General features: G+C 38.3%; 1 pseudogene; it reads left to right on the top strand.

The window, feature by feature from the left end:
- Window positions 1-4,384: 4,384 nt before the first annotated feature.
- Window positions 4,385-5,796, top strand: LOC132660298 (glyceraldehyde-3-phosphate dehydrogenase pseudogene; annotated as a pseudogene).
- Window positions 5,797-12,778: the final 6,982 nt, after the last annotated feature.

The following is a 12,778-nucleotide window of genomic DNA, read 5'->3' as shown; positions in this document are numbered from 1 at the left end:
AAGAAGAAATGACAGTTGGGAAGAGAAGTATTTCATCTCTCCCTTATGTTTCCTATGTGATGTCTTCCACTGGGCTAGGTTTTCAGTGAGCTTCCTGGGACCTCAGCACATTAGGACAGCACCAATGTTGTGGGTGGGTGACACAGGACTATTTTGGCCTTTGTTTCTAAGTGATTTTTGGACGACTCAGGAAGTTGGGATAAGCCTCCTGGGTTGACTTTACTGTACATTTTATTACATTTTCCAGCTGACTGCATTAGTTGCTGGGAAGCCAATTGTAAAAGGAAGAACTTACCTGGGTTGAGTGTCCCACATGCCCTTCAAGTAATTAGGGTCTAAAACCCTCCAGGATGTTTTTTTGTTTTGTTTTGCCTAGTCAGGCACCGAAGTGTTTTCCAGCCTGGCTAAGAGAAGCATGCAAAAGAGGATCTTGGGCCATGGGACCCAGGACAATTTTAAGCAATGAAAAAAGAAAATGTGTCCAAGGAAAAGCTATAAAACCATCATCATGAAAATAGCACAGGAGACATCAGACCATACAACTGAAGACAACTCAGTATTATGAGACCAAAATGCATAAAGACAAACCACACGAAGGAAATTCAAGAGGAATTAAAATAAACAACACGAATATTAAAGAAACCAAATTTCCAGAAGAGGCAAAACATGAGTAATTTAATAGAAATGGTCTTGTGCAAATGAGCTTGTACCCCAGCACTGTGGTACATAAAAAGAAATCCAGAAATGTTATTACCCGCCCCCTCTTTACTGCTACTCTCTTACAGTAATTACTAGACAAACCAAAAAAGAAGGGATTGACATTTAAAAATCCTTACTCTGTAGCAAGCAGTTTCCATAACAATATTTCATTGTACTTTCCCAACAGTTTATGAGATATAAATTATTATTGTCATTGCTGAGGGTGGTCAAATGTGTCTAAGGTCACCTGGTGCAGTAGGACAGCCAGGATTAAAACCCAAACATGACTTCAGATTTTATCCATTGATCTCACCATGGTGCTTTCCAGAATAACCTCACTATAGGACCATCTCTCCTATGACTTGGTGCCACTAAATTGAATCCAAAGACAGTGACAGGGCTGTTGCTATGTAGTAATGTGGTTACACTGGCAGTTATAGAACATCTTTTCTTTTTTCTTAAATTTTTTTTTGTTTAAATTGAGAAAAGTATCGTGAGCACTGTAACAACACTCACGTATCACAGAAGTAGCAACTATGAACTATCGTTTTTGATGCACATCGTTTTTTCCCACCAACAGTACAGATCAAGTTGAAGTCTTTTTGTTCCTTTCCCACTCTCCCACTCCCTCATCCAGCTCCATTTATAGAAAAACACTAAGTTTGGTGAGTTACAGATGGCCAGCTGTTTGCTAAAAGCCCTGTTCTCCTTTTCATAGTTCAGAGTTGTCACTGGGAAATCACCGTCTGGCCAGTGACCCCATGTCTTCTATTAAGCTGTGGCCCCATGACTGTTTCTCACCAACGGAATGGTTGAAAGCACTGCCTGCCAAGCTTTGAAGAAGCAGATGTGTTCCCTCTATCTCTTTTCCCCTTTGTTGGCTGTATGCAGAGGACAAGGTCGGAGAAGATGCTAGAGTTTAATTTCTTTTCTTTTTTTTTGATGTTACAGTTGAAAGACTGAAGGAATCTGAATCCCTGAGTCACTTCATGAAGGAGTGAAATGTGGGTGAGGAAAATTTACACTGTTATATGAGCAAGAAATAAATTATTAGCTTAAGCGACTGCAATTTTATAATTATTTTGTTATAATTAATCATTTGAATCAATTACCTAATTAATGACTTAGTAATTTCATATTTCATTTTTGTAGATATATTGCTCTAATTAACTACTTTAATTCATTCTATTTTATACCTATATTACCTTAATTACTTTAATCCAATATTTAGTCTTCTGTAGGTATATTACCCTAATTACTTTAGCTATTCCAAGTATTTTTCTAATTAACTTTCTAACTAATTACCTTAATAGTACAGTTTTTATTTTTTGTAGTTACTTATTAATAAGATAGTTTTTAGGGACACCTGGCTGGTTCAGTTGCTAGAGCATGCAACTCCTGATCTTGGGGTTGTAAGTTCGAGCTCTGTGTTGGGTATAGAGATTCCATAAAAATAAAATCTTCAAAAAAAAGATAGTTCCTATTTGTGTCATTTAAAAGTAACTATATATGAAAAATATAGTGTTAACATTGATCTGTGAATCCTTTTTCCACAGGGGAGAAGGTTTTTGGAATTTTTCCATGTTGATATAGGAATGTATTTAAAATATTATATGTACTCTATTATATATTATATATATATCTAACTAAAAATATAGATCACTTTTCTTAACTACCATATAAAATTGTTTTATGACTATAAGTCATACTATATATTCACTTCTGATGACCATTTAGGTGTCTTTCTCTTTTTCCCTTCTATTTTGCTAGTATACACAATGCTGCAATGAATATCTTTCTTCATTTTCCTTGAGCATAAATGGGAGAACCACTCTAGGATATGCTTTTCCTTAAATTGCATTGTAATGTTTTATGAGCTATTGCCAATTGCTCTACAGCAATGGTTGCTCCAATTTCTATTTCTACAGCAACATACAGTGTTCCTGTTTCTCTGCCTCCTTGCCACAATGTCAACGTTCTTGACAATTTGACAATGAGAAATGATATCTTGTTCGAATTTTTATTTTACAAATAGCTAAGCATTTTGTCAGGCTATTCAGGTTTCTTCTTATGATTATCACCCATCCACATCTATTGTCCATTTTCTGTGGCATTTCTTTTTCTAATAGATTTTTGAAGGGTTTAAACAATAATCTGTATATAAATTTGGTTATCTCTGTCTTTTGTGTCTCTTGCTTTTGACTTTGATTATGTGTCTTTGTTGAACTTACATTTTTTTTGATGTAAAATTGATCAAATATGTGTTTTGTCATTTTTGTTTTTGTGTAAGACAATCTTCCTTACCGCCAGTATTACAAATTTATGTCTATATTTCCCTCCAATGTTTGAAATCTATATTTCACATACAGATATTATTTTATCTGGAGTTTATTAAAACAGAGATATAATTTTATTTTTTCCATGTAGAAAATCAACATTCCAAATATCATATATTGAACAGTCTACTTTTCATCTCTGATTTATAATACTATCCTTACCACTTTCTAGCTGGGTGATATAGGCAAGTTACTTAATGTATCCATAAAATGGAAATAATAATAATAATAACATTAATAATACCCTCCTCAAGAGTTATTGTGAGCAATGAATTAGGTGTCTATCATTTGGAACAGTACCTGGTATATGGTTAGTGCTGTGTACGTATTAGCCATTACTGTTTTATGTCATATCAACAATCCTATTCTTTGGAAGTAAACATTTATCTAAAAGTCTTCAGATAAAAAGCATACAATTTTATGGTCAGTACATACTTTTAGTACATACCATTAGTCCAACTAAGGGCTGGTCCCTTCAAGAGCCAGCCACTTTAAACTTGCCCTACTCATTTGAGATAAAGGGACCACATTTTGACATGGATGATGTACATAAACTACATAACCATCTGTTGTATACAGAAACACTGTAAATATAACTGTTTTGAAGAAATAACAATTGACTAAGTATTCTTTAGCATGAATGAAAATGACAGTCAATGTAATTGCCAAAATGCCCACACTTTCAATTTCAGTAGTGCTAAGAGGTGCCAGCAATTACTTCTGAATCTGACACAGTGAAGAAAATTACAGATGGGACGAGGGAACATAAAGCTTATGACGATAGATGGACCATGAGCAATAGAGAAAGTAACAGACACTAATAAACAGGAAGGAAAGTTAAGATGAAAGTTAAAGAATATAAAACTGGAAGTAGCCAAGGCCCAGAGGTAAATTGCTGTGTCTCAGACATTGTAAGAGAAGAGGGAAGACTTGAACCCAGGTCTCTCTGACATCAAAATCTGAGCTCTAACTACTAGATCCCTCTTCTTTATGGAATATAAAAAATACATAAGATGAGGTGTCAGGAGTTAGATTAGAATTCTGCCTGTGTCACTAATAAATCTGTGACCTTGCCTTATTTCTTTTTCACTAAATTTGGAAGAATAATAGCCCCCTTCTATGGTTGCTGGGAGAATTGAGATAATGTTGGTGATGCCTCTGACATATGCAGGTGCCTAATCAATGTACTCCCATCTTGAGAAATTATGTAGTTTGTATGATTAGGAACTAAATTACACCGTCCTCAGCTTCTTTGCTGTACAAATTATTTCTACAGAAAAATTAGACTTATTTACCTCTGTACTTTTATTAAGAATAAAAATTTGCAGCAAAATGAAGGGTAACTTTGTGATTTGGAGACAGAAACAGTGGCCTTATTCTGAGCACATGTAAGCGCACACACATGCATGTGTTCCCACACACATATCTGGTGTCCTAGATCTTGCCCCTCCAACGCAGTCCCAAGGTTTGTCTCCTTATTAAAACTTTTTCCCAGATTTAAAAAATGCCAATCCCAGGATGATTCGAACTTTAGCAAGTATCAAAGATTCTAGAACGAGTTCTCTGTTCCTCCCTGTTTGTCACACAGTAGCATCTTCTGGTGCAGTGGCAGCTGCATCTCGGAGACGTGATGGTCTGGGTCAGAGTAAATGGATCTGGCCATATTGGATGCCTGGTCACCAGGGCTGCTTTTAACTCTGGGAACGTAGATATTGTCGCCATCAGTGACCCCTTCATTGACCTCAGCTATATGGTCTACATGTTCCAGTATGATTCTACCCATGGCAAATTCAACAGCACAGTCAAGGCTGACAATTTTCCACTGTCATCAATGGAAAAACCATCTTCACTTTTCAAGGGCAAGATCCTACCAACATGAAATGGGGTGATGCTGGTGCAGAGTATGCTATGGAGTCCACTGGAGTCTTTACCACTATGGAGAAGGCTGGTGTTCACCAGAAGGGTGAGGCCAAGAGGGTCATCATCTCTGCCCTTTCTGTTGATGCCCCCATGTTTGTGATGGGCATGAACCACGAGAGGTATGACAACTCCCTCAAGATTGTCAGCAATGTTTCCTGTACCATCCACTGCTTGGCCCCTCTGGCCAAGGTCATCCATGACAACTCTGGCATTGTGGAGGGACTCGTGACCATAGTCTATGCTATCATTGCCACCCAGAAGACCATGGGTGGGGCCTCTGGGAAGCTGTGGTGTGATGGCCAAGAGGCTGCCCACCACATCATCTCTACTTCTACTGGCCTCGCCAAGGCTATAGGCAAGGTCATCCCTGAGCTGAATGGGAAGCTTACTGTCATGGCCTTCCATGTCCCCACCCACAATGTGTTGGTCATGGATCTGACCTGCCACCTGGAGGAAGCTGCCAAATACAGTAACATCAAGAAGGTGGTGAGAACAGGCATGGGAAGGTTCCCTCAAGGGCATCCTGGGCTACAGTGAGGACCAGGTTGTGTCCTGTGACTTTAACACTCTTCCACCTTTGATGCTGGGGCTGGCATTGCTGTCAGTGACCACTTTGTTTAGCTCATTTCCTGGTATGACAATGAATTTGGCTACAGCAAATGGGTGGTGGACCTTACCGTCAACATGACCTCCAAGGAGTAAGAGCCGCCTGGACCACCAGCCCCAGCGATAGCAAGAGGAAGAGAGAGGCCCTCAGCTACTGGGGAATTCTTGCCCCAATTCATCCCCCAATATACTGAGAGTCTTTGATCTTTACATAGTTTCCATCCCAGGCCTCCTGAAGAAGGGGAGGGGCTTAGGGAGCCCTCTTGTCACATACAAGCAAAAATAAATAAATAAATAAATAAATAAAAGCCAACACACCAAAGATTCTAGAATGAAAAGAAAATTTCATGACATTATGATATAGTGTTTTGTTTATGGCATAAATTAACTATAGGTACTAGCAAACAGGCGAGGAAAGTATTTGAGAGGAAGAGAAGGTTCTCCCCTCAAAACTTTGAAAGTATGATTCTTAAACTCATTTTCAGGCAAGAGTGAACTTGGAGTGACGGATGTGACTTAGGTCACAGGGAGCCTCAACAATACCCCAAAATGCAGGGTGAGCCCAGAAACAGAACTTGGAGTATAAAGCCAGGAATATAGTCTTAATATCGTATTAATGTGAGGTTGCTGGGCAGGGAGACAGAGCCCATGTGTGAGGAGAGGGACAGAAATTGAACACAGAGGGTAAGAACAAGAGGGTTCGTGATGGAAAGGAAGAGGTAAAACAGGGAATATATCCTGAGTTTCGAGTGAGTTTCTGGAGAGTCCACAGAGTGAACATGAGGTGTGACAATTCCTTAAGGCACGTACCACCACGGAGTCAGGTGCCTTCTGCACATGTTACTATAAAATGGGATGAAAACCCAATGTTAGAGAACACAGAGCACATCATTTCACTATAAAGAACTTGTAAAATGGGATAGCCGAATGTCTGCAAACTGTCCCTAGAACAGAAAACCCATTCTGAAATAAATGCAATTGTCCGACAGCGATAATGAGATATTTATGGACGCTGAAGTTAAAAAAAAATCCACAGCCTGTTTTGCTGTCAGTGATATATATTTTTTCAGTGATATTTTTTAATGGCACAGTCACATCACATTTTCACATCAGCTTGTTATTTGTGTCCAGCGTGCGTCAGTTTACAGCTGGAAGTTTTTTATACATTATGTCACTTTATAACCACAGCTTTTTCAGTTGAAACCCAGTTACTCATATTCAGTGGACACTTCTCTTTTTTACTTAGGACCTCTCCCAACGGAAATTGGAACCCTATCTCTCCATTTGTGGGGGTGTGTGCATGCATGCGTGGGTGATCTTCAGTTAAACACAAAGTCTTGGGCGCCTGGGTGGCTCAGACAGCTGAGCGTCGGATTTTGGCTCAGGTCATGATCTCACAGTTTGTGAGTTGGAGCCCTGCATCAGGCTTGCTGCTGTCAGCGCTGAGCCCACTTCAGATCTTCTGTTCCCCCTCTCTCTGTGTCCCTCCCCAGCTCTCACTCACTCACTCTCTCTCTCTCTCAAAAATAAGTAAAACATTAAAAAAAATAAATACAAAGTTTTTCAACATATTTCAGGGACTACTTATGTTAAAGAGGCAGGGAAGGGTTTAACAGTGGAAGCCTGAAGCCTGGCAGCCCCGGGGGATGCTAAAGGGCAGTCACAAAGTGTCAGGGCTTCAGTTCATGCAGCAATTCCATTTTCCAATAAGGTACCAAGATGGGTATGACTTTTCTGCCCAAAAGATTTGGAGCATAACTTTACTCATCAGTGAAATGAGAGAAGAATAAGTAAGACACTGCCAAGGGGAGTTTTGTCAAATGTTGAGAGAGAAGCACCCTTAGAAACACAATGGAAGAAGATTGTTCTTAACGCGGAAGTTGAGCACGTACATCATTAGAGACAAAAAGCAAAGACTGCCACCATGCAGGAACAACATGAAACACAGATAAGAGGGATCAGCAGGATGTGGATTATGCGAGAAGAAAGAGAGGACAGCGGTGACTCATACTCTATTGTATAACATTCAGGCAGTCCATGTACTAAAGAACTATTTAGTAAAAGTGTATATATTACTCATTTCGTAGCATGAACTCAGTCATCCTCCACTAATCTATTATTTTCACCAAAAACCCAGGAAAGCAAGCCCCCTATCCCAGACTGGGGAGCAAATATTATGTTAAGATATGCTCTGGATTGTATATTACTAATCACATATGTGCCCCATCGCCATATCTAGGAATGGCATCCTGATGGCACTGAGCACCACCTTCTGTGTGTTAGAAAGTAAGAGGCAAGTGAAGTGAGAGAAGGTCAGAAAGGAAAGATGGGAGGTTAACTGGTCCATGATACTGCTCGTCTTTTTGCGATCTGCATATATCCATCTTGTGTTTGTAAAATGCTCGCTAGACATGATTTCAATGCAGAGAACAGTGGAGAGGTCTATTTGACATCCTGAGAAACACAGCATGCCAGGCAGAAGAAGCCATGAGAAAGTAAGTCTCTGGGAAGCTAAGGACATCTAAAAAGAAGGTTCAGATGTTGCCAGGTCATGGAACCTGCGGAAACCTAAAGCATATGATACTTCAGACACCTAGAGGCAAAGGGCCTGAAATCATACCTAACTTTTGCTGATATTGCTCATATGCTGATTCTAACATTCGGTCCACGGACTGCATCCAATGGTTGATCATGAATTCTGCCACAGTCTCAGCTTGTGGACAGGCATCTATTTGCACAGTCCTGCCAGTACCTACTGGGAGGCTGGTGTTCTCCCAATACTCAGGAGCCAGTCACACTTGGGTTTCAAAGTGGTTAAAGTATGGGTTGGAATTTTCTTTTTTACTATAAAAAGCATGTATTGGGCACAAGGGTGGCTCAGATGGTTAAGCATCCAACTTCAGCTCAGGTCATGATCTCACAGTTCATGAGTTCAAGCCCCGTGTGAGGTTCTGTGCTGACAGCTCAGAGCCTGGAGCCTGCTTTGGATTCTGTGTCTCCCTCCCTCTCTGTCCCTCCGCCTACTCTCTCTCTCTGTCTCTCTCTCTATATATATATCTCATACACACACACAAATAAATAAACATTAAAAAAATTTTTTTTTAAAAAGACACTGATATCTTTGGGCATTTCCAGAGTTACAATTTTGAAAAGTGGTAATAAAAATTGTGAATAGTTAGGAATACAGCCATAAAAATAATAAACTTACAAATGAAAAAAAAAAGCAATATGTTTCAAAAGCCCTTCTTCATTCTGGAGATCAGTGACTAAAAAATGCACAGACATATTTAAGCCCTATATGGCTTTTCGAGATGGCTCTTCTGAGAATTTTTAACTTCATCAGACTTCAAAAAAACTAATCAAACTTCAAAAAAAATTTTTCCAAGACTAGAGAATCAAGAGAGGCAGAGAGCCTGTGTAAAAGTGATTTAGTCCTGCCAAAATGTGGGCAGACTGTGTTCTTCCAGCCCTCTGCCGTGGGCCTTGATCCAGTAATGGTATTTTAGCTTCACTACCAAAGAAACTGTCTATCTGTGAAATCACAAGCAATTATCCACCCATGGACATGGCTGACTTAACTGAATGCATTATAAGCACTGATTATCTAGGGGGGAGTGTGAGGCAGTTGCAAATGTTCATACAAATCTAAAGGGAACTGAAAAAAAATCCAAGCATTTTTCTCCTTAGAAGTCATGGAAAGCATAAAGGGGGCTGGCTGTATGAAGGTAAATTCCATATGCACGTGTATGGGAGCTTTAGTGTAATTTGGGCAACACTGGCTTTTAATTATCTGTAGGGTTACTTTTAATTCTTCAGTGTTTTTATTCTTTTTATTTTTTTCTTCTTTTGGGGGGTGGGGGTGGGTAGCATTGGACTTGTTTCCTAGACCATAGCAGCTGGGGTTAAGACTAAGATTCTAAAGCAGAAAAAGAGATCTCTTAAGGTCAACATTCATGCTTCAATTATAAGGCCTCTTTGGCCTGCCAATAATATATGTTATAATCATGCCTCTCTCTGCATTTCAACATTTTTCTGAAACATCCTGGGAGAACACAGAACTCTGTGGGGATGTCTCAGACCATCTGTGTAGACATCACAAGTCATTATTTCTTTTGCTCCTAAAGCGTGCAGAGCCTGGAGGAAATACTGAAGTCTTGCTTCTTTCCTGTACTCTATTCAAGAAAGGGGTGTGGCTCTCTTCTTATTGTCCTAGGTCTTTGGATCTATCTTGGATCCTATAACGGCCCCCCAAATCCACCCTGGATTTGTCTAGGAAAGGAATAAGGACCCTGTAATTTTCTAAGCTTTGTTTCCTCTCATACTCTTCCCTCTCATGAGACTCAGCAAAATTCTAGGCATTTGAAAAGGTCTTGTTTATTTTTCTGTTAACTTATTGTCAGCCTCTGATCACAACAAACTAAAATCCATGAGAGTGAGACTTCCTGTCTCGTTCACCTCTGTATTCTGGTTCCTAGAACAGTGCCTAGCACACAGCAACACTCATTAAATATTTTTTGAAGAAATCTATAGGATCAGGGGGTCCCTATTTAGTCATGGCTATAATGGCTTAGGAAGAGCAAACACGATATGAAATTAATCAACCATCCAGATGGATTTCAGTATAATGACAGTTTCCTTTAGTACTGGTTTTATTTCAGAGGGAGAGACAGCCAGTTTCAGGGAGTACAAAGCTCATTTTGAAAAGGTAACATGTAAATAACAACAATATTTTGAGAGAATGGGAGTGGACTGAAAAGTGTTACATGTGTATCAATGGGGGAAGGAATGGAAGGGCATTTAGGGGAAAAAAACAACTGTGGCTATATTTGAAAAAAAAAGGCCTCAGGTCCTCAGTTATTTACCTGGAACAGGATTCTGAGTTATCAGTAGCTCTGTCCTCAGCTGAATAGTCTGCTAAGGGCCACACAACTCTAGCCCTGATCAGAACCTGTAATAGAGCGTGCATGCAAGCAGAGGGTTATCCCTACCCATGTACCAAATAAATTTTAGCTTTTTAAAATAATAAGTACAAGGAGTTAAACTTAGATTTAGTGACTATTACTAGGAATTTCTTGGGCAATCTTGATTTCTGCATCGTAAGAAAGGTATAATATTGTTGAAAGAGTTGAGAAAGTGGCAACTATAATGATATCTTTGACTCAACACTGGGTGCAGGAAGGGGCTGTTAAATAATGACTTACATTAAATATTAGGGTCTTGGAGTACCGTGGTGACTCAGTCCATTAAGCATCATTAAACATCCAACTCTTGATTTTGGCTCAGGTCATTTTCTCGTGATTCATGATTTCGAGCCCCTCACTGGGCTCCACGCTGGCAGTGAGGAGCCTGCTTGGGATTCTCTCTCTCTCTCTCTCTCTCTCTCTCTCTCTCTCCGCCCCTACCCCATTCGCTCTCGCTTTTTCTCTAAATAAATTTAAAAAATACATATTAGGGTTTTAGTCTAAAGAGTTGAAGCACCAAGAAAGACTAAGAAATGTGAATGAAGCCAAAATAATGAAAGGGAAAGAAAACTGAGCACTGATCAAGAGACCCACCCATATGCTGTCTGCAAGAGACTGACTTGTAATATACAAGAGAGGTAGGCTGAAAGTAAATTGAGTGGAGAAAGAAAGATACACCCTGCAAACAGTAAATATAGGAAAGCTGGTGACCATACTAATATCAGATAAACCTCTTGACCAAGAATATTAACAGATAAAAAGGCATATTACAGCCAATTCATCAAGAAGACATAAAAATCATAAATGTGTAGGTACCTCAAAACAGCATCAAAAGATAGATGGAACAAAAATGTACAGAATTGAAGGGACACATAGATCCACAATCATATTTGGAGATTTCAAAATCTCTCTTTTATAAATAATAAAACAATTTCACAGATAATCGGTAAAGGCATAGGATTTCTGAATACACTATCAACTACTTTTACCTAATTAATATAGAACAATATAGCCAACAGTGGCACAATATACATTATTTTCAAATACAGATGTTACATAAACCAAGACAGACTATATAATGGGCCATAAAATAAGTCTCAATAAATTTAAAAATACTAAAATCATACAGAGTATGTTCCCTGGCCACAAGGGACTTGTACTAGAAATCAATATCAAGAGTAAATGCCAAACACTTGTAAAGTAGATAACACATTTCTAAACAACTCATGGGTCAAAGAAAATTACATGAGGAATTAGAAAATATTTTTAACTCAATGGCAAGGAAAATACAACACATATCAAAATTTGTATGATGCAGCTTCAAACAATGGTTAGGAGAAAATTTATAACTTTCAATGCTTATACTAGAAAAGAAGAAAGTTTTAAAGCCAATTATTGAAGATTTCACCTTAAGGATCCGGAAAAAGAGTAAATTCAAAGGTAGTGGAAGGAAGGTAATAGTAAAGATAAGAATAAAAATAAATGAAATAGAGAATTAACAAGCAATGAGAAAATTAACAGTCAAAAATAGGTTCTTTTGATGAGTAACAAAATTGATAACCCCCTAATTAAATTGATCAAGGAAAAAGAAAATGGAAATGACCAATAACAGAGTGGTATTCACTATAGGTCTAACTGATATTAAAAGAATGGTAAAGAAGTATAGTTTATACTATTTTTTATTTTACATATTTTATTATTATAGTTTTTTGCCAAAATTTGATAATTTGGATGAATAGACAAATTACTTGAAAACTAACTTACTGACTCAAGATGGAATAGAAAATTTAATAGTATCTTCCTAACTGAAGTAATAATTATACAGTCACCATATACATGGATGCAAAGGTTTTTGCTTTTGTATTTTGTGTGGGTATATTGTGTGTGTGTGTGTGTGTGTGTGTGTGTACGTATGTAAAAACTGCTATTCTGGAGTATAATAATCTCACTTGTGATATAGTCTTCCTTTAAAACACACATGTAAATCTCTGAATATTGGCCTTGGTGAGATGAATATAAGTCCAGATAAACAAACAATGGGAAGGACTCCCACCACTTACTGACAATAACTAAAAACCTCATGTTGGAATTAAAATGTGAAATTGTTCCATCTGTTAGACTTAACACTTTTCCCAAGAGCCTTTGTTATTCTATTTCAAAGTTCAATTCTAGGGAAATATAAAATTTTAATTCCTCTTGCTAGCATACGAGCTGAGCTCTGTTTTTGCATGTATGAATGAGCAAATAACAAAACCC

The sequence above is a fragment of the Panthera onca genome, chromosome B4 (genome assembly GCF_046562875.1).
Source record: "Panthera onca isolate mPanOnc1 chromosome B4, mPanOnc1 haplotype 2, whole genome shotgun sequence".
NCBI classification, from domain to species: Eukaryota; Metazoa; Chordata; class Mammalia; order Carnivora; family Felidae; genus Panthera; species Panthera onca.
The sequence above is the reverse complement of the archived record's forward strand: the minus strand, read 5'-3'. Positions and strand labels throughout refer to the sequence as shown.